Below are 21,401 nucleotides of genomic sequence, written 5' to 3'. Positions count from 1 at the left end.
TCAATATGAAATAGATCATTTGAATAGCCCTATAACTATTAAGGAAATTGAATTTGTAGCTGAAAAACTCTCCCTAAAGAAATCTCCAGACCCAGATGTTCACTGGAGAATTCTACCAAATGTTTAAGAAGAATTAATACCAATTCTATATAATCTCTTCCAGAATATAAAAGAGGAGGGAGCACTTCCTAACTTATTTTATGAGACCTTGATACCAACGTCAGACAAAGACAGTACAAAACCAGAAAACTACAGACCGATATCCATCATGAATACAGACACAAAAATCCTTAACAAAATATTAGCAAACAGAATTCAGTATTACATTAAAAAAACTATATACCATGGCCAAGTGGAGTTTATTCCAGGGATGCAATGTTGGCTCAATATTGCAAAGTTAGTCAATGTAATCACCATATTCACAAGCTAAAGAAATCACATGACCATGTTAATCAATGCAAAAAAAATTTTTGGACCAAATTCAGTGCCCATGATAAAAACTCCAAGAAAAATAATAATAGAATTTCCTCAACTTGATACAGAACATGCACAAAAACTTTACAGTTAACATTATAGTTGATGGTGGAATGCTTTCCCCCTATAACTGGGAACAAAGCATTCTCTCCACTCATTTATAGGTTCTGGAAGTTCTAGTCAGTGAAAGGTTGAGAAAAGGAAATAACAGACATACAGGTTGGAAACGAGGAATCAAGACTGTCTCTATTTACAGATGACTTGATTGTCTTTGCAGAAAATCTCAAGGAATAGACCCCAAAACTCCCAGAACTGATACATGGATTCAGCAAGGTCACAGGATCCAAGATAAACATACAAAAATCAACTGTGTTTCTACATACTAGCAATTTGACCATTTTTACAATTTTACCAACTGTACCAAAAAAACCTATTTACAATCACTCCAAAAAAAAAAAAAAAGAATAGAACTTGTAAGCCAAAAGCTATAAGAAATCCAAGAAATCAATGAAGAAAGATGAAAGAAATAAAAAATATCTAAATAAATGAAAAAAGATCTAAATAAATGAAATCCATAGTTCTGGATTGGAAGAGTCAATGTAACAAAGATATCAATTTTCCCCAAGTGGATATACAGGTTTAATGCAATTCCTGTTAAAATCTCATGAAGATTTTTGGTAGATATAGACAAAATTAGTCTAAAGTTTATATGAAAAGACATAGGAACTATAGTAGCGAAAACAATTTCAAAAGAGATGAATAAAGTGGGAAAAATCAATCTACCCGATTCCAAGACTTGCATAGCTACAGCAATCGAGACCGTGTGATACTGGCAGAACTGCAGACATACATATCAATAGAACAGAAAAGAGAACTTAGAAAGAGACCAACACAACTGTGCCCAAATGATTTTTGACAAACATGCAAAAGCAATTCAATGAAGGGAGGATGTTTTCAACAAATGGTACTGGTGTAGCTGGGATATCCATAGACCAATAAAATGAACCTCTCCCTAAATCACACGCCTCATGCAAAAACCAACCCAATATGGATCACGGACTTATGGGTCAAATATAAAACTTAAAACTTTTAGAAAAAAAAAAATAGGAGAAAATGGTCTTAGACTTGACACCGAAAGCATGATCCATAAAATGAAAAATTGATCCACTGGACCTTGTTGAAATTAAAAACTTTGACTCTGCAAAAGAGGGTTAAGAAGATGAAAAGGCAAGCCACAGAGTGGGAGAAAATATTTGCAAAACCACGTATCTGACCATGGGCTAGTATCTAGAATATATAAAGACATCTCAAACCTCCACAGTAAAAAAAAAAAAAAAAAAAATCCAATTAGAAAATGGGCAAGAGACATGAAGAGACATTTCCCAAAAGAAGATATCTGGATGACAAATAAGCACATGAAAAGATGTTCAACATTATTAGCCCTTAGGGAAATGCAAATTAAAACCACAATTAAACAGACTACACAGAATGGCTAAAATAAAATATTGTGACAACACCAAATGCTGGCAGGGATGCGTGAAACTGGATCACTCAGACGTTGCTGGTGGGAATGTAAAATGGTACAGCCACTCTGGAAACAGTCTGGCAGTTTCTTTAAAAACTAAACATGCAAGTACCATATGACCCAACAATTACACTACTGGGCATTTACCCAAAGAAATAAAAACTGATGTTCACACAAAAACTTGAATGTTCATGAATGTTTATAGCAGCTTTATTCAATATAGCCCCAAACTGGAAACGACCCAGCCGTTTTTAAATGTCTTTTAACAGACACATGGTTAAACTAACTGTGGCACATCCACACTACAGAATACTACTCAGCTATAAAAAGGAAAGACTTCTTGACACACCCAACAGCCTGGAGGAATCTCCAGAGAATTATGAATAAAAAGACCCATTCCTGAAAAGTTATACACTGTATGATTCCATTCTTGAAATGACAAAATTATAGAAATGGAGAACAGATTAGTGGTAATGGTGGTTTCCAGGGGCTGGAGGGAAGGGAGAATGGGGAGTTACTGTTTAATGGGTAGAGTTTCAGTTTTACAAGATGCAAAGAATTATGAAGATGGATGGTGGTGATGGCTGCACAGCAGTATAGACATACTTAATACTGCTGGACTGTACACTTAAAAATGGTTAAGATGGCGCGACTTCCCTGGCAGTCCAGTGGTTAAGACTCAACGCTTCCACTGCAGGGGGCATGGGTTCAATCCCTGATTGGGGAACTAAGTTCCCGCATGCCATGTGGCGTGGCCAAAAGAAAGAAATAATGGTTAAGACAGCAAATTTTGATTTATGTGTATTTTAACACAATGAAATTATGTCTTACAACTGCTTGTGAATTTACAATGATCTTGAAATAAAAAGTTTAATTTTTTTAAAAAACCTAAATCAAGACATTTATCATCAGTACTCAAAACCTTCAAGGACGTCCCAGTACTCTTACAATAAATTCCAAACTTAAGCTTGTTGAGATCAGTCTCTGCCTCTGTATCCTCCTCACCTGCTCTGCTTCTGGACATGGACCTTTCTCTTTGTTCCTTCATCTGGGACCTCACTGCCTCAGGGCCTTTGCACCAACTATCTCCACCCCATCTTCACACGGAGGCTCTTTCTCACCATTCATGACTCAGCATCAACATCATCTCTTCAAAGAATCTCTCTCCCACGTCCTCTGAAGTAGCCCGGATTTATTCTCAGTCATTACCCGATTTTAATTTCCTGAACTCATTAGGAGGGAATATTTTTTTCCTGTTTTCATATTTACGTGAATAGAAACTCCATCAGAGAGAGGATTTGGTCTTATTCTCCATCATATTCCCCCCCGGGCACAAAGTAGGCCCTTAATAAATATTTGTTGAGACGCTTGAGTGGTTGAACAAACACAAAGAGGCCTACGTGGAGCTCCTGGGGGAGTGGGTGGGGGCACAGGGAGGGATTGGGGACACATGCCAGTCCTCTAGTGCATTCCAAATCGGCTTCAGTGTGCCCAGATTCTGTTACACTCATGTTTTCATAACCACACCCTCCCTTCCCCCACCTGCACAGTTTTGTCATAAAAATGTCATCGGGGTGTAATGAGATAATGTGCTGACTTCATAGCGCTCAGCAAAGAGAGGCACCACCAAGGATTATGGTTCCGCTGATCCCCAAATCGAATTCTGCAGAATTGCAGAAACCCCTTCTCCCTGTGGTGGTCCCAGCCCAGAACTCACACTGAGCAGAATGGGCAGCAGGAGGGCGCTGGTGCAGGTGCTCCAACCACTCGGCAGCAACCCAGCTCTGTGTCCCCTCATGAGTCACTTGATATTTATACGTCTTCCCTGGGAGTCGTAGCCAACATATCAAGAGCATGTCACCAGCAAGACACTGGCCGACACGTGCCATCGCCCCAGCACTGAATCCCCCCAATAACTTCATACAACGCATCATTTTTACAAACGAAACAAGTGAGACCCCGATCCCCACCCCTTCTCTTCCTACCCTCAGCTCCATCCCACACTTGGTGTGTGGACCCAGCCTGCACGTCCCAGCTCCATCCATGCGCCTCACTCCCCTCCCCCTCCTCTTAAGGCTTGTGGTGCACCCACCACTGGCACCGTCCCCAAGATTCAAGGAAGAGGCCAGGGCAGGCCTGGAAGCCACTCAGGGCTGTTTAGCCAGGTATCCAGAGAATGGTCTAGAAGTGGGGCATAGGCTCCAGATGGACACATCCCCCTGGCCTCATGGACTCCTTGCCCCATGAGGATGGGCATGGCTGAAGGAGGGCCAGAGTGGCCTCCCTAAAGGGTCCCCTCTGCCTGGGTAGAAGGGCCCTAGGACCCAGGCACTCTGTTCTGCGGGGTAGGGGAGGGGGTGCAGGTAGGCCCCCATCATGCCTGAGTCCAGCTCCATCTCCTACGGCTCTGCAGATGGTAGAGCGGGGCCAGCCTGCTCCTCTGAGAAAACCCAGAGCTCTGAGCCAGCAGGGCACTCCTCAGGCACAAATGTGATGGGTAGAGGGCTTCTCACCCAGCTCACACTCCTTTCTGCCTCCTCCCTCCTGCTTTGGGCTCTCGCTGCCCAAGGTGCTCCCATCAAAGGAGAAAGCAGTCCCTCAGCCAGTTATCTTGGCAGGAGGGGTGGGGAGATGATTCTATTTAACTGAAGGCTCCTGGACCAGATGCTGCAGAATCGAAGGGAAGGACCAGCTAAGCCCCAACCCCTCAGCTGAGTGCATTAGGCCTGTGGTCCCCCTACCCCTGCTTCATGTGCCCCCTCATCTGTCATCACGCAGCCCCATGCAGGGGTCTGGAGCCCCTGAGCCCCTCCCATTGTGGCCACCAGCTGTTCTGTTTCTTTGCTGCGAGGCCCTGCCTCAGCTCAGACGTCACCTCGTCCCAGGAGCCTTCCCAAGCCCCCTGTCAGGTTGAAGCGCCTGGCTTACCTCGGACCCCAGCGCCATTCAAACCATCCTTCCTCGCTCCTGGACAGTCATCTCTTTGAAGAGAGACAGACAGTCATGTGCTCTCTTTTGGCCAGGGCCTGGCATACAGCCGGCCTCCAGGCAAACATGAATGAATGAATGAATGAGTGAACAAACAAGACATTCCAGGCCTCCTGGGAAGGGATATTCCGGGGACAGGGGTTTTCCGAGCACCCCAAATCATGTTACCTATTTCTAGGCAAAGCTAAGCGCACCTCTAGGAGAGGGAGGAGGCCATTGCCTGGACTCCAAGGAGGGGACGCCCGTGGACGGCCGTGTCCAGGTGACTGGGCAGGCCCACCAGCAACCATTTATTAAGTTTGACTCCGGATCGAGCTCACGGTGAGTGAATGGAGTCGGGGGAGAGGGACGGACTAGGATCCGGGCCCAGACTCAGCACCCAAATTGGGGAGAAGGGAGGAGGAGACCAGCAAACAGCCAGGGATGAAGACAGGGCTCCTGACTGGACCACAGGCTCCAGATACACAGGTCAGAGAGCATCCCCTCCCCTCCCCTCCCCGGGCGGCGCCCAATCACATGCCACCCAGAGCCCCTCGGCTCTCACTTCCTGGCCCCACCCACCAACCAGCCCTTCCCACCAGCAGGCTCACTGCCCGAGACAACAGCCCCGTTACACCCGACATTCTAGCCCTTCCCTACTGGGGCTCAGACACGCTCTCCTGACAACTAGGCTGGGGCCCCATGTCCTCCCTTCTGGTCACACTGTCACAGCCACACGAGGGAATTGGGATGGAGCCCCGTTTCCAAACACGGCCAGAAGAAGACAGGACGTTTAGGGTCCTACAAGCTTCCTTGTCATGTTTATTCTTTTCTGGTTGGACTGCCCACAATTCTACACAGGACCTGGTGAAGCCTGGTCCAGGAGTCTTCAGTTAAAGATAAATTCCCCTGAGGTGTGTCACACCTCTGGTGAAGGGATCCAGCTGAGGGAAACCCTTCCTTATAGGGTGGGAGCACCCCAGCCAGTGGGGGAGTGGGGGACAGGAAGCAGAAAGGAGGGGGATGTGGGCAAAACTTTACCAAGTTCGTGATAACCTTCTCCAGGCAGACACCCAGGGGATCTCAAGGTGACGAGCAGACACCCCCTGCCCTTGAGGGACAGACTCCAGCAAGAGGAGAGCTGGCCAGGCAGACAATTAACTAAAACAAGTCCAGCTGTGCTCTAGGAGAGGACAAATAAGATTCTGGGGGAATATAACTGAAGGACTTATCACTTCTGCCTGGGAGGGTGCAGCTGGACCTCCAAGGCAGAAGGAATTCACTGGCCAACGGAAAATAACAGTTAACAAATAACTGTCATTAGCATGTCCCAAAACACATCACACACACACAGCACGAACTAGCACTTTCTCTCCTGGAATCCTAACAACCGCCCTATAAGACAGGCATTGTCTCCGTTTTAGAAATAAGGCTCAGAGAGGGCAAGTAACTTGCTCAAAGTCACACAGCTGGTCTTTTGGACTCTGAAGCCCACCTTACTGTATACCCCCCAACCCCCATAACAGGCTATAGCGATGGCAAGGAGGCGTGAGATGCATAGAACAAAGTAAACAAAATGCCACAGAGAGAAAGAGAGCGCAGGTGAATTATTCCCAGGATCAAAAGGAAAACTCCTCCAAGAGTCAGAAATGAAGAAGGAAATAAGGGAGGAGAAAAGCAGTGGGGGGAGCCTGGGTGTCTTTAGTATGCGATGGTGAGAACAGCCTCTTCCTTTTCCAGTGAAATGTGGACAAATATCTGTTCAAACACGATCACATCATCTTAGATGACACATTTGGGGGACATTGTGCACAAGCTAAACTATATCAGCCCCAATCAAAACATTCACGGGGATCTGGACAAATTTGCACCTGCTCTCATGAGAATGAGTCACCCTCCCTCTTTCTCTTTCCTGTGTCGTCATGACCAGAAAGCTAGATACTCATGTGACGTGATAAGGTGTTGGCAAAAGCTACTGCAGCAATTAGACTGTAATATATAAATGTATCAACTTGTACAACTCAAACTTACACAATGTTGTGTGTCAATTATGTCTCCATTTTTTAAAAAAGAAAAAAGGTAAGAAATCTTGGATCTGTTCATGTCCTAGAGATCAAAGGGATGGTAAGATGGAGGGTGAAATGGAGAATTGGGAGAGGCAGTCCGCCACTGATCACGCCACAGTCATGTACCATCTTGTTTCCTGTGCAAAATTCTGTGTGAACACAAATCAAAGCATCCAAAATGTTTCCAGAAATGAAGGGAACGGCGGATTGAAGCATGGCAAGACACAGCTGAGTAGCCAGGATTACAAACAAGAGAACACAGCACAAGGCGGCTATGGGGGTTCAGCTGGGGTTTGCCACCCTAACCTCAGAATGCGAAATGCAAGCTCAGAGCACGCCCAGGCCTGAACTACCTGCTGGGAGCTGCCTTGGGGTGGTTTTCCTGGGATCTGCTTCTTTATTTATTTTTTTAAATTTTATTGAAGTATAGTTGATTTACAATGTTGTGTTCATTTCTGCTGTACAGCAAAATGAATCAGTTATACATATATATATATATATATATTCTTTTTCATATTCTTCTCCATTATGGGTTGTCACAGGATACTGAATATAGTTCCCTGTGCTATACAGTAGGACCTTGTTGTTTATCCATCCTATATATAATAGTTTGCCTCTGCTAATCCCAAACTCCCATTCCTGCCCTCCCCTACTCCCCTTCCCCGTTGGCAACCACGAGTCTGTTCTCTCTATCTGTGAGTCTGTTTTTGTTCTTAGCTGAGCCATGGCCCGGCCTCAGGTTGCATTCCCAGAGCACTTCTTACGAGCCAGGGTCTGTGCGGGACTTCCCCCACTGAACTTCAAACCATCCTCCAACAACCTCTTAAGGAGCACTCTATCACTCCCATTTTAGAGGTGGGGAAAGGCAGGCTGAGAGGACAAATCCGGGCCAATGAAACATCAGGGGAATCAGCTGAAGGCTCTGGTAAAGACAATCCTCTCTGATAGGAAAATAACGATGCCAAATCCCCTTTCCTCCTTTTTTGGGACACGGTTATATGAGACGTGATGCCTGGAGCTGCTGCCGCCCTTCTATACTCTTGAGGAACCATGTGGCCGACACACAGGGGCTGGCAGAGAGGAAGATAAAGGAGGCCGAGATCTTGAGCATATCATCGGCCCAAACGGAAGCAGCTCTTCCAGATGGTTGTGAGATTAATAGGCTCCTGTTATCGAAGCCTCTTTCAGCAATGTCATCTATTGTTTTCAGCCCAAGGTATTGTGAGACACAGGAAAACACGCATAAGACACAGTCTCTGCCTCAAAGGGCTCCCAGGGACCTCCCAAGCTCCTCCCGCCCTGAGGCTCTGCTCTGGGTAATCAGCCCAGCACACAGATTTTGCAGCATGCAGACTCTTAAGAAAACTGTAAAAGTATGCTTTAAAAAATTAGACTAAGAAACAATCATCTCGCTGAGACAGGGCTATACAGTCCGGAGCTTGTCTTTATGTTTTGGCCGCACCAGGCGGCATGTGGGATCTTAGTTCCCAGACCAGGGATCGAACCCATGCCCCCTGCCCCTGCGCTGGAAGTGCGGAGTCTTAACCCCTGGATCACCAGGGCAATCCCTGGAGCTCTTTCTTACCTCGGAAAACTCCCCTCACAGGTTGCCCCAGCTCAGGAAAGCTCTCCCCGCGGGTCTGGGCCCCACTCGGTCTCCCCACAGCACCAGGGACAGACATAACTGTGCACTTGTTACTGTGCTGCTCTGACTACTGTTCCCCTCCCCAGCCCCACCGTCATCTCTCCAAGTCAGGAACTGGTGTGTGTTCTCACCCGCACTCTCCTGGGAGCCTCGGGGCCTGTATACAGGAGGAGGTCTACAAACGTTCATTTGGGGGAAAAGGGAGCTGGGCCCTGAAACCTCAGGAGCATCCCAATGGGGCCTGCTTGATGGGCCAGCAGCAAACCCAACCCAGTCCCTGTGACTCTCCTTGTGACCTTGAGCAAGTCATTTTGCCTCTCTGAGCCTCCATCTCCTCATTGCAAGTTTGCAGACCAGTTTAGAAGACAAGAACTTTGCTCCATAAAGACCTGTGCTCACAGCTCACCATCACGCACTCGCTGTGCGCGATTTCAAAGTGTTCTGACAACTTTATCTCATTTCACCCTCCCGACATAGAACCATCAATTCGGTAAGGCTTTTTCATGGTTTCTTGAGCCCCTAGAACGCTAGGCACTGGGGGTACAGAAGGGAGTAAGACAGCCCCCACCCTCCCCCAGCCCCCAGGCTAGAGGGCCAGGCAGACGATGACCAGGCTGACCACAGGATGAACACTGTGGGTCAGAGAGTGACAAATGCTAAGAATAAGATTAAGCGGGCTAGGGCTTCCCTGGTGGTGCGGTGGTTGAGAATCTACCCGCCAATGCAGGGGACACAGGTTCGAGCCCTGGTCCAGGAAGATCCCCCATGCCATGGAGCCTGTGCTCTAGAGCCCGCGTGCCACAACTACTGAGCCCATGTGCCACAACTGCTGGGCCCACGTGCCACAGCTACTAGGCCTGTGCGCCTGGAGCCCGGGCTCTGCCACGGGAGAAGCTCCCGCAATGAGAGGCCCATGCACCGCAACGAGGAGTGGCTCCACTCGCCACAACTAGGGGAAGCCCACGTGCAGCAACAAAGACTCAACGCAGCTAAAAATAAGTAAATTTTTAAAAAAAAGATTAAGTGGGATAAAGGCTGGAGAATTATGGGGTCTGAGGTAAGACAGACGCTGGAGCAGAGAACTGAATCACGTAAGGAGATCCAGCTTTTCCAGTTTCTCGGGGTGAAAGCAGTCGAGGCAAAAGGACAAGCAAATGTGAAGCTCTGAGGAGGGACGCAGCCTCCAGGCCAGCAAGGTCCGTGTGACCGGAGCCCAAGGGGCGAGGCAGCCCATGAAAGGCCACGGGGTCAGGAAGAGAAAAGGGTCCACGTCACATGAGACCTTGGTTGGCCGCAGAGAGAGGTGTGGACTTTTAGGTGAGATGGAAGCTTCTGGAAGATTTGGAGTAGGGTCGTGCCATGATCGGCCAGAAGGAACTGGAGGGGGACAGGAGGGACGTGGGGACACAAGTGAGGTGGCTGCTACAGAAACAATGCATCGTATGTGAAACCAGCAGAACTGGGACCTGAAAGCAGGACGCACGTGATACCCCAGGTCACCAGGGAGCAACCCACCACCCTCCTGCCCAGCCAGCAGCCAGAGACCACAAAGGGGGTACACCCCAGTCCTAACTCAGATGTGTGTTACTGGTGAGGAAGAAAAGTGGGGTAACCCCTCCTTCCTTAACAAATAACGATAACAGAAGTAGAAATGACAATTACATCAGAAATACAGAATTCCTTGAAAGAATGGGAAATAAATTTTCCTTCACAAAGTTCCTGCTGGCTACGTTTTGAAGGCAGAGGGAAGGCTCGTGACAAATGCACGTCTGCTCTGATTGAACATTCTGTTCTCAGCTCCTGATGCCAAGGAGAGGGAGAGGCCTCCCTGAAAGGCCTGTAAACACCCACCCCAAAGACAAGACCCTGATGCTTCTGAAACGTTATTCCTGTGATTTCTTAAGTCCTAAAGCAAAGGGCAGTTGTGAAAATTAATGATCATTTAACATTTTTTCAGTTGAGGTCAGTAATTCAGTACTTAGCTCGTTTGGCTTTTCTTAAAGGTGCCTTATTGTATTTAGAAAATATAAAAACCTCAAGCTGTAATTTTGACATTAAGAAAGCCAGCCAACTGTTCCCTTCCTTCCAAGGTTTTTCAGTAAAGGGAATCCTGACAGTTCATTCTCTAAACCCAAATACAATACAACGGCACGTGTGTGTGTGCGCACATGCGTACGTGCTCTTTTTTGCTTCCACCTTGGGAGCTGACCGTGGGGTGCACCCAACACACGGGACTGTGGCTAAAGTCGAGGCATAAGCTCTTCGTGTGCCTCAACTCCAAAGACAATATGAGTTTGCTGAAGTCAAATCCCATGTCTTGTAAAGAGCCACTTCCAAGCTCGGCTCCCCACTTGCAAAAAGCGAGACTGGTGGGGGCGGAACTGTGAGACAGGCATAGCCTTGCTTCTCAGTGGCCTGAATTCTGGGACCCATCAGCAGCTTCGCTGTTTGAAGGGCAGGGCAGCCACTCCAACACTGAGCAGGATCCACACTGTCAGGTCCACTTACAGACCAGACTCCAAAGACCCTTCTTCTCAGAAGATGCTCCCAGGATCGGGAGGTGGTGACCTGGTCATCTGATGCTCCCTGATGATGAGAAAGGCAGGAGGTTCTTGGAATTCGGCTCCTGGGAGATGAGGGAGGGAGGGAAAGGTGGGGGTGTCTCTGTGCCCTCTGCTGAAAAGGAAAGGGGGTCAGCATCTTTTCTTCATTATGGATCCATTGGCCATCCCTCTAGCACAGCATTTAAAAGCAGTCCTTTAGGGACTTCCCTGATGGCACGGTGATTAACAATCCGCCTGCCAATGCAGGGGACACGGGTTCGATCCCTGGTCCAGGAAGATCCCACATGCTGTGGAGCAACTAACTCTGTGCGCCACAACTACTGAGCCCGCGCACCTAGAGCCCATGCTCCGCAACAAGAGAAGCCACTGCAATGAGAGGCCTGCACACTGCAAGGAAGAGTAGCCCCCACTCACCACAACTAGAGAAAGCCCGCACGTAGCAACAAAGACCCAACGCAGCCAAAAATAAAATATAAATAAACAAATAAATCTAAAATAAAATAAAATAAAAGCAGTCTTTTGCCTTCAATTTTTAATGGACGTATCCATTTACTTAGCCATTCCTCCTGCAGAATGAGTATATAAAAACACTTGTGTACCATGCGGACCCCAAGTTAAGAACCTCTACTACTAAAAAATGATGAAAATAGAAAATCACTATTTGGCCAACACCATAGTAATAATTATAGCAAGCAAGAATCACCAATGGATGCTAAAATTACTGGGTGAAAATAGGATGAGGAACAGGACGTTTGTCTAGACTCAGATATCTCCCCACAAGATACTTATAAATGAAAAAGGGAGAAATAATTACACAGCAGTGGAGAAACCTGGCAGACACCACCTTAATCAAGTGATCAAAGTTAACATCACCAGTATTGATTGATGTACCTCTTAATATGATGCCCTGAGAAAGGTACAACATGCCTTTTACAGTCTCCTTGCCAAAAATGCATAACCTCCATCAAATAACTGGCCAGTACTTTCACAAGTGTTAAGGTCGTGAAAGACAAAGTAAGACTAAGAAATGGCCCCAGATTAGAGGAGACTAAGGAGATATGACAACTTAAATGAAAAATGGGGAAAAAAATAACAGAAAAATGATATTAGTGGGACAGTTGGTAAAATTTGAATAAGGTCTTAGTTTACAGTATTGCATTGTTGTTAATTTCTTGGCTTGGATAATTGTACTATGGTTATAGAAGATATTAATCTCTTTTTTAAGATTCTTTTTGATGTGGACCATTTTTAAAGTCTTTATTGAATTTGTTACAATATTGCTTCTGTTTTATGTTCTGGTTTTTTTGGCTGCAAGGCATGTGGGATCTTAGCTCCCCAACCGGGGATCGAACCCACACCCCCTGCATTGGAAGGCGAAGTCCCAACCACTGGACTGCCAGGGAAGCCCCAGAAGATATTAATCTTAGGGTTATGCTATAGACTCAATATTTGTGTCACCCCACTAAATTCATGTGTTAAAACCTAATCCCCAGTGTAATGATATTTGGAGGTGGGGACTTTGGGAGGTGATTAGTTCATGAGGGTGGAGCCCTCATGAATGGGATTAGTGCCCTTATAAAAGAGACACCAGGGAACTCCCTCATCTCCTCTGCCGTGTGAAGATACATTGAGAAGAGGGCTGTCTGTGAACCAAGAAAAGAGCTCTCTCCAGACAATGAATCTGCCAGCACCTTGATCTTGGACTTCTCAGCCTCCAGAACTGTGAGAAATAAATGTTTGTTGTTTAAGCCACCCAGTCTACGGTGGTTTGATATAGCAGCCCAAACGGACTAAGACAGGGAAGCTGGGTGAAAGGAAAAGTTATGCAGAAACTCTGTTTACTATTTTTTGCAACACTTACGTAAATCTAAAATTGTTCCCAAAAAAAAGTTTGAAAAAAAAAAAAAAAACACTTGTAGGGACTTCCTTGGTGGTCCAGTGGTTAAGACTCCATGCTCCCAATGCAGGGGGTCCAGGTTCAATCCCTGGTCAGGGAACTAGATCCCACATGCATGCCGCAACTGAGGAGCCCACAAGCTGCAACTAAGGAGCCTGTCTGCCGCAACTAAGAACCAGTACAACCAAATAAATAAATATTTTTTAAAAAACACTTGTAAAAGTATTAAAATATATATAATGATGCAATTGAAGCATGGTCTGGAATGGCTAAACTAGGAAACCACTTAAATATCCATCAACTGAGGACATGGGAAATAAATGATGATGCTTTTCTACAGTGGAATACTACACAGCTGTTAAAAATGAGGTGGCTCTATGGGAATATATTTCAAAATATTTTTCTGGGGGAAAAGCAAGTTGTAGAACAAAATAACATCATTTAGTATTTGTTTAAGAAAATACATTTATAATCAGGGACATAGAGAAGAGACTGGTGGTTGCTAAGGGTGGTGGGGAGGGGATTGGGAGCTTGGGATTAGCAGATACAAACTGGTATATATAGAATGGATAAACAACAAGGTCCTACTGTATAGCACAGGGAACTATATTCAATATCCTGTGATAAACCATAATGGAAAAGAATATGAAAAGAATGTATATATATGTATAACTGAGTCACTTTGCTGTGCAGCAGTAATTAACACAACATTGTAATTCAACTATACTTCAATAAAACATAAATTTTAAAAAAAAGAAAATATATTTACATATATACGTATAAGTGGAGAAAAAAGTCTGGAATGACATCTTAATAATGGGATTATGGAGGTGGCATTGGGAGAGGAAAGAATGCTCATTCTTTACCTTATTCAGTTATTACCGAATGTTTGAACTTTTTCTGCAGTGAGTATGCACCACTATCTTCATAATAAAAACAAACAATAATAATTCTGGCCCAGGATCAGATTCTCTGCCACATTTGTGGGTCCCACTAATTCATGCTGCAGGCTGATTCTGGTGTCAGCTCCATGGTGAGCCCCACAGGGGACAGCACTGTGTGGGCACAGGCCCTGACTCATGCATGGGCTCATTCTCCATCTCTGGTGATGAAAACATATCCAACTCATGATGACCCTCTGATGGTTAATTTTATGCGTCAACTTGGTTGAGTGACAGTACCCAGATATTTGGTCAAATGCGGATGGATGTTGCCATGAAAGTATTTCTTTAGATGAGAGTAACATCAAGGCGGTAAACTTTGAGTAAAGCAGATGACCCTCCATAATGTGGTGGGCCTCATCCAATCAGGTGAAGGCTTTCAGAAGAAGACTGACTTCCTCTGAGGAAGAGTAAATTCTGTCATCTGATTGCCTTCTGATTCCTTCTGAAACATCAGTTCTTCTCTGGGTCTCTGGCCCATTAGCCTATCCTGCAGCTTTTGGATGTGCCAACCTCTACCACCACATGAGCCAATTCCTTAAAAATCTCTCCATCTCCTATATATCTATCCAACACACACACACACACACACACACACACACACACACACACACACACACACATTCTATTGGTTCTGTTTCTCTGGAGAACCTTGCCTAATACAGACCTCATGCAGTAAGTCCTTTCAGTGGAGGGCACAAAGTGCTCTCTTAACATAGAAGGGAAAGGGATTTGGAGTTTGAGGAGGGTGGTCCCAGGCAGAGATGAGGAAGGGTCTTTGAGGCAGAAATGCAGGGCTGGAGAGGTGTGGGGGTGAGGGTGTAAGGGAAGCCAGTCCCTGGAGCTGGAGCAGGGCCTGGAGGGGGAGAGGACAACGAGGCACTGCAAGGTGGGGTCTCAGAGACCCAGAAAGTCTGGTCATTCATTCAGAGCTCTCCCTATGAATGCCGAGGAGCTGCTGAGGGCTGGGAGCGGAAGGCACTGGCCAGAGGAGCAAGACTGTGAAAGGGGCCGGCTTGAGGGGGCGTGGCTGTGGGGGCGGGCCTATGAGGGGGCGGGGCTTGTGGGGAGGTGTGTGAGGGGGCCTCACCTGGCCCTTCTGCTCATCAAATACCCACTGGATTGTGAGGACTCTTCCGTGTGGGGAGCACGTCCCTTTCATCTTTGCGCACGCACACCCCCCAGGCCCCGTACACAAAAGGTGCTCCATAAATGCATGTCCGACTCTGTTTCCGAGAGTCAACCCCCCTATCCCAGCAGCTGTGCGAGGGTTGGATTCATCCAAGGGAACAGACAGGCAAGGCAGAGCTGCTCAGCCCCGCGGCCTTTACCTCACGAGGTTGGCGCAGGGCCCGGGCCACCGGCAGCTCTGGTACACGCGCTGGACCACTGTCTCTGAGCCGTTCTGCACCTGGCAGGACACCGTCCGTGTCACCGTGTGATAGCACCAGTGCCTGTGGGGAGAGCAACAGTCAGGTCAGTCCTGCCTGTTCCTGAGGTGCCGACTGTGGACCAAAAGGCCGTGCGGGCCGAGGAGGGGCCCCTCCACAAGCCTGAGGGACGGTGCTCCTGGGTAAGGGACCCACTGAGACCCTGGGTAAGGGGCCCACTGAGACCCTGCGTACCGGTCTAAGGGGACGGGAGAGTACCCACACCCCCTAGCCATGAAGCCCCAGCATCATTTCAGTCTTCAAACACTCCGTGCGAAATCAGTGATAAAGGCTGTCCCCCTGTCAGGAAATCCCACTCTGGAGGGGAAGACGGTCGGCGAGATGAAGAGAACACACGGGAACACGGGCTCATAGGAACAACCACAGGATGCGCACAGGGAACCATGGGAACCCAGCAGGGCCCCCAACCCAGGTCCTAAGAAAGGCCAATCAGCTGAGAACTGAAAGGTCAGAGTCAGCAGACCCAAAGCGTGGGGGCAATGAGGGGGGACAGTTCACAGAGGAGAGAGCAGGGTGAGCAAGGGAACGTCGGCGAGACGGACTGCAGCTGCCCAGGGACCAGAGTGCAACTAGGCGTGGCCTGAGGCTGGACGAAAGGGAGTAGCCAGGAGAAAGGAAGAGGCGGGGAACCTGCCAGAGGTGGGTCTTATGACATTGGTGGAGAGCCACTGAAGGACTGGGGGGTGGGCGCGGTGGGGAATGACTCAGATGGGTCTGATTTTAGAAAAGCCCCTCTGGTGCAGTGTGTAAGAGCTGAGGAGGCCTGAGCTGGGGCCTGCAGCGGGGAAGAGGGGACATGTGCAAACAATATGGTGATTGGATCAAGATGGCAGACACCTCCCCCTCCCATCTCCAGATCCTAGATATTGAAAATCTAAAAATAAGTCCCCACTGTGACATCGGCAAGATGGTGGGAGAGGAGGGCCCTTACTCAGTACCCTTCAGTAACAGTAATTTAGCAGCCATTCTTGAACAAAAATGCCTTTGTGGGAACTTTAGGATTTTTGCAAACTATTTATCTGATAACGATTGATATCCAAAATATATAAGGAACTCATAAAACTCAATAGCAAAAAAATAGTAATAATAATCCAATAAAAATGGTCAAAAAATCTGAATAGACATTTTTCCAAAGAATACATATAGATGGCTGACAGGTATATGAAAAGGTGCTCAACATCACTAATCATCAGGGAAATGCAAATCAAAATAAGATATCACCTCACACCTGTTAGGATGGCTATTATCAAAAAGACATGAGACAACAAGAGTGGTTGAAGGTGTGGAGAAAAGGGAACCCTGGTACAGTGCTGGTAGGAATGTAAATTGGTGCAGTCATTATGGTAGGTTCCTCAAAAAATTAAAAATAGAACTACCATATGATCCGGGAATCTCAATTCTGGGTATCTATCCAAAGGAAACAAAATCAGTATCCCAAAGAGATATCTGCACCTCCACATTCAATGCAGCACTGTTCACAACAGCCAAGATGGAAACAACCTAAGTGTCCATCTACAGATAAATGGATAAAGAAAATGTAATGTATATGTACAATGGAATACAATTATTCGACCATAAAAAAGAAGGTAATCCTACCATTTGTGACAACATGGATGAACCTAGAGGACATTATGCTCAGTGAGTAAGTCGGACAGAGAAAGACAAATCTGTATGATCTCACTTATAAGTGGAGTCTGAAAATGTCAAACTCATAGAACCAGAGAGTAGAATAGTGGTTGCCAGGGGAGGGGGAATAGGAGAGATGGGGAGATGTTGGTCAAAGGATACAAACTTCCAGTTATAAGATGAATAAGTTCTGGGGATCTAATGTACAGATTAGATCTGCACATAGTGATTATAGTTCAAAATACCATATTGTATACTTGAAATTTGCTAAGAGAATAGATCTTAAGTGTTCTTACCACACACATAAAAAAGGTAGCTACATGAGATGACAGATGTGTTAATAATCCATGGTAATCATTTCACGATGTGTACGCAATTAAATCATCATGTTTTAAACCAAAAAAATCAAGTTGTACGACTTGAATAAACACTTTTTAAATTTGTCAATTGGAGCTCAATAAAGCAGAAAATACAAATAAAGTAAAAATAAATCCCTAACAGCATTGGAAAACAAAAAGCAGTGGGCCAGATATTTTGAGGAATCCTTGAGAGACTGAAAAGCACATGAGAATAAATTGAAGGAGGAAGTACAGTCCAAAACACACAGGGAAGATTGGGGCTCAAGGTGGGTGCAATATAGGAGCAGCAGAGGTGACTGTCAAAGGACCATGGTAGAAGGAGCCAGACAGGCAGGACCAGGATCCCTAACTCTGCTGGTGTCAAGAATCAGGCATTGAACTCACTTGTTTTGTGGCAGGTGTGGTCAGAATGGGTGCCTCAAAGGCTGATGACCTCCAGAAGACACAGGGACCCTCTCAAGGTCAGACAACTGAATTCTTGCACATTCTTTATCCTATACCACCAACCCTCCAAGAGGCAAAGCAGCAGTGAACAGAGAAACAAGAGACAAGCTAATGGAAAACCCCAAATGCCAACAATTGCAAATTATTTAAGAAAAAAGGCCAACACCCTGAAAGAAAGGCACTGACTCAACAGGTAATAAATCACACTTCAAGAAAAAACAATTAATGAAGCAAATAATGGAGACAGTTTTTTCAAGCACAATTAAAGTCCTTAAAGAGATAGAATTTTTCACTCATAAGAACTATCATGAAATCAAAAAATTAGATATGTTAGAAATGAAATGTATGACTGTGAAAATAAAAAGGCTCGACAGATGGGCTGAAAACACAGAACAGACAAAGCTAAGGAATGAGCTGATGAGCTGGAAATCTGAGCCGTCAACTTTCCAAGGATATACTGCAAAGGGACATAGAGATGGAAAATGTGTGAGAAAAGGTGAGGTACCTGGAGGACACACCAAATTCCAGCATACATCTATTAGTAGCCCTGGAAGGGGAGATCAGAGAGAGCACAGGGAAGTATAGACTTAAAGCGATAATAAAGAATATTTCCCAGAGCTGAAGAAAGACATGAATTCTTTTGTGTGTGTGTGAATAATGTTTATTTTTAATTGAGATATAGTTGATTTACAATGTTTCAGGTATATAGCAAAGTGATTCAGTTATATATACATATTCTTTTTCAGATTCTTTTCCATTATAGGTTATTACAAGATACTGAGTATAGTTCCCTGTGCTATACAGTAGGTCCTTGTTGTTTATCTATTATATATTGTAGTGTGTATCTATTAATCCCAGAGTCCTAATTTATCCCTCCCCCCACCTTTCCCCTTTGGCAACCATAAGTTTGTTTTCTATGTCTGTCAGTCTATTTCTGTTTTGTAAATAAGTTCATTTGTATCATGTCTTTAGATTCCACACATAAGTGATATCCTATGATATTTATAAAAGACATGAATTCTTAATTCAGAAGGGCCCACTGAGTGCTAAGCAAGATGAACGAAGACAGACATATTGCGGTGAAATTTCAGAACACTCAGAATGAAGAGAAAATACTAAACACCGAAGAAAGGAAAGAAAAAACAAATCACCTACAATAAACTGAAGTTAGATTTCTTATGAGCAATATCAGAATCGGGAATATAGTGACACAACTGCTTCAAAGTTTTGAGGGGAAATATTTAGAACCCAGAATTCTATACCTGAACAAACTCTTCTTCAAAGGTGAAGGCAAAATAAAGACATTTTCAGATGCACAAGAACTCAGAAAGTTTATCAGTTACCTTTTCTGAAAGAATTACTAGAGGATGTATTCCAACAAACTAACGGACATAGGAGAGCATAGGAGGAATATATTAAACATGAGGAGCAGTTACAAACAAAGAAACAATAATAAGATTTAAAAACAGCCTAGATCTAAAATCCAAGGTGATCTAAATATGGACAATGGCAAAGAGGGGACAAAAGGAACTAATATTTGCTGATATTTTTGTCTTGTTTAAGGAAAAGATATAGAAACTGTGCAACTTTAGGTGCAGTAGATAAATATACAATTAAATTTTAAAATTTTTTTTAAATTTTAATTTTAAGATAAATACTAGAAAGTGTAGGAAGAGGACATAAAACTGACAAACCATGAAAGAAAGAAGTAAAACAAAGATTTGATTAACCCAACAGAATGCTAGAAAAGCAAGAAAGTAGCAACAGAAAACACAGTAATTAGAAGACAATGAAATTAGAAAGGAGAAGAAAGGAATTAACAAAGATGGAAGCAGAAATTAATGAAATAGGGCTTCCCTGGTGGTGCAGTGGTTAAGAATCCACCCCCCAACACAGGGGACACAGGTTCGCTCCCTGGTCGGGGAAGATCCCACATGCCGTGGAGTAACTAAGCCCGTGCACCGCAACTACTGAGCCTGTGCTCTACAGCCCTCAAGCCACAACTACTGAGCCCACGTGCTGCAACTACTGAAGCCCACGCACCTAGAGCCCGTGCTCCACAACAAGAGAAGCCACCACAATGAGAAGCCCACGCACTGCAACCAAGAGTAGCCCCCACTCGCCACAACTAGAGAAAGCCCGCGTGCAGCAACGAAGACCCAATGCAGCCAAAAATAAATAAAATTTTTTAAAAAAGAAATTAATGAAATAGATTACTTTCAAAAGTGAATCAACAAAATCAAACACAGGTCTAAAAAAAAATCAAACAGACAAAACCTAGACAATTTTTAATGAGAAACAAACAAAAGACATAAGAAGACATTAAGAACAAGAAAAAAAATCCCCATAGAGACTAGAAATTGTAAATAAATATCATGTCTGATCTTACATCAACATTTTTCAAAATGTTGACAATTGGACAATTTTCTAGGAGAATATATTGGCACAGTCAAAAAGAACATGAAAAAGTAACCAAAAGTTGATCCCTCTCCCCAAAGGCATCAGGAGACCTGGTTCTGCCACCAGTCTGCTGTGTGACTTGAGCAAAGTGATGTTCCCTCTCTGAGCCTCAGTTAAATAAAAAAATTCTACCTCTCAAGGTTATTGTGAGGACTGAGTGAGCAGATCCATGTGGCACTACCTACCCCAAGGGGTCATGATTGATTACCTGGCTACTGAAACCCCACAACATTCATACAAGTGTAAGGACTGTCCTTCCTATTTTGCAGATGGGAAAAGAAGTACTGAGAGATGAAACCTCACTGCCCATGGCTCAAATCAGAGGCCGAGCTGGGAAGGGAATCCAACCTTCCTGCCCAGGCGGCCAGTAGGGTCCCACCTGTACAGTACAAACCACTGCCTCTGCTAGTTACTCAGGGAAACTGGGCCTGGACCCCTCCTCCATCTCTACCAGGGAGCATCAGCACCACCTCGGGCATTCAGCGTGAGTCTGTTCGGGATGAACTGCTGTCCAATCCAAGGACAATGCTCCACCCTGAGATCTGCCCCTGGCGATCTGGAACAGACAGAGTCCAGCCACCTCTGGGTCAGAGCTTTCTATAGGGAAATGAGCTATGAACTGGAAAACATTTTCGAATGCCTTGATTCATCATCTCCAGACATTTGATCTTTTAATGGGCTGTAAATGGTTTCCCAAAATTAAAACCTGGCCAAAAACAACGAAGAAGGCAGGCAGAGACAAGCAAAGAGGGCTCCGGGCCTTTTCAGATGGAATTCTAAACCCCATTCATCTCCAGGCACCCGCAGTTCCAGGGAATCTCAGTGTCAGGCACTCTGCTCCCATATGGGGTCCCCCTTAGGATCCCCGTCTCCTGAGTATCATATCTATGTCTCCTGTTTTGTGGGTGGCATCACACCACCGCCCACCACCACCACCACCCCTGACCATGGTGGGTGCACAGTGATGAGTGAACAAGGCTGT

At 45.4% G+C, this 21,401-nt stretch overlaps 1 long non-coding RNA gene across 1 annotated transcript in view; it reads right to left on the bottom strand.

The window, feature by feature from the left end:
- The window catches only part of LOC141276462 (uncharacterized), a 101,072-nt gene that overhangs the window by 13,229 nt on the left and 66,442 nt on the right, over window positions 1-21,401 (bottom strand). The window contains exon 2 of the long non-coding RNA XR_012325999.1: window positions 15,411-15,533. This is a non-coding gene — a long non-coding RNA (uncharacterized lncRNA). The remainder of the gene's footprint in view (window positions 1-15,410; window positions 15,534-21,401) is intronic.

Source organism: Tursiops truncatus, chromosome 15 (assembly GCF_011762595.2).
Source record: "Tursiops truncatus isolate mTurTru1 chromosome 15, mTurTru1.mat.Y, whole genome shotgun sequence".
Lineage (NCBI taxonomy): Eukaryota > Metazoa > Chordata > Mammalia > Artiodactyla > Delphinidae > Tursiops > Tursiops truncatus.
This window is presented reverse-complemented; position numbering and strand designations above follow the sequence as displayed.